This window comes from Otolemur garnettii, unplaced genomic scaffold, assembly GCF_000181295.1.
Source record: "Otolemur garnettii isolate 467f Iridium unplaced genomic scaffold, OtoGar3 scaffold00104, whole genome shotgun sequence".
Lineage (NCBI taxonomy): Eukaryota > Metazoa > Chordata > Mammalia > Primates > Galagidae > Otolemur > Otolemur garnettii.
Window position 1 is genome coordinate 2641897 of NW_003852499.1, and position 1520 is coordinate 2643416.

At 35.1% G+C, this 1520-nt stretch overlaps 1 protein-coding gene across 1 annotated transcript in view; it reads left to right on the top strand.

The window, feature by feature from the left end:
* VWF (von Willebrand factor) overlaps positions 1-1520 on the top strand; it is a 147272-nt gene that overhangs the window by 14890 nt on the left and 130862 nt on the right. The window lies entirely within an intron of this gene.

Below are 1520 nucleotides of genomic sequence, written 5' to 3' on the forward strand. Positions count from 1 at the left end.
CACTCCTGTGGAGTGGTTAAAAAGTGTGACAAATTCACAACCATTATAGAAAAATTTAACATAACTCTCATAGTATGGGACACATGAAGCAGACAAGGAAGATTTGCACAGCCCAAAAAGAATGTGCTAACTGTCAATTTCTTCATATAATTCTGTCAAGTTTTGCTTTATATATTTTAGATATTTTGTTACTAGTTTTTAAAAGTGTTGGATATTTTTTAGTGAACTGCTCCTATGACTCTTATCATTTTTAACAAGGCCCTTTACCTTAAAATCTGTCTGATACTAATACAGGTACTCTACCTTTCTTTTGGTTTGTGCTTGCTTGATATTTCTTTTTTCATACTTTCAACCTTTCTGAGTGATTTTTTAGATGCTTCTCAGGGAAGCAGCACATAGTTGGATTGTATTATGTTTCTTTTAAGTCACATTTATTGAAGTATAACCTCGATACAGCAAAATTCACACTTTCATATATAGTTCTATGAGTTTTCACAAAAGCGTAGTGTCCTATCACCACCACAATCAAACTATACACCAGTCGCATCATCCCCCAAGTTCTGCATGCCCCTTTGTAGCCAAACTCTCTCTTAGTTCCTAGCCCCTGATAGCCAGTGACTTTTTTCTCTATTTCTACTGTTTTGATTTTTCTAAAATTCACGTAAATATAATAATACAGTAGAATACTTAGTCTTGTAAGTGTAACTTCTATCATTTAACGTAGCACCTGAGAGATTTGTCCGTGTTGTTACAATAATTTGTGCCTACTTACTGCTGAGGAATAGTGCCACGATCTGTTTCTCCGTTCATCAGTTGAAGGAAACTTTGCTGTTTCCAGCGTCAGGGACATTATATATGAATTAGCCCACTGTAAACTTTCATGTCTCTATTTCTCCCTTTCACCCATGTTAATCATGCTATAATACACATGACAAAATTTACCAGCTTAATTACTTTTCTGTATATAGTTCCGTGGTATTAAGTATTATACATTCGTAGTGTTATGCAACCATCACTACCATTCATCCCCAGAACACTTGTCATCTTGTAAACGTGAAACTCTGCACTCAGTAAATAATAACTCCCCATCCTACCCGTATAGCCCCTGGAAAGCACCGTTCTACTTTCTGTCTTTATGATTTTGACTACTCTTAAGTACATCATGGAAGTAGGATCATATTGCATTTATCTTTTTATGACTGGTTTACATCTCTTTGCATTATGGCCTCTCGATTCATCTATATTGTAACATATGAAGGATTTCCTTGACAAATTTACCATATGTCAAATTTCCTTTTTTAACATCTGAATAACATTTTGTGTACATAAGCCACACGTTGCTTATCCATTTATCCATTGATGGGCACTATGCTGCTTTCTTCTTTTAGCTATAGTGAATAATGCTGCTTTGAACTTGGGAGACCAAATATTTCTTCAACACACTGCTCTCAATTTTTTTGAGGGTGCATCCAGGGATGGAATTGCTGGATCATAAGGCGATTCTATTTTTAATTTTTTGA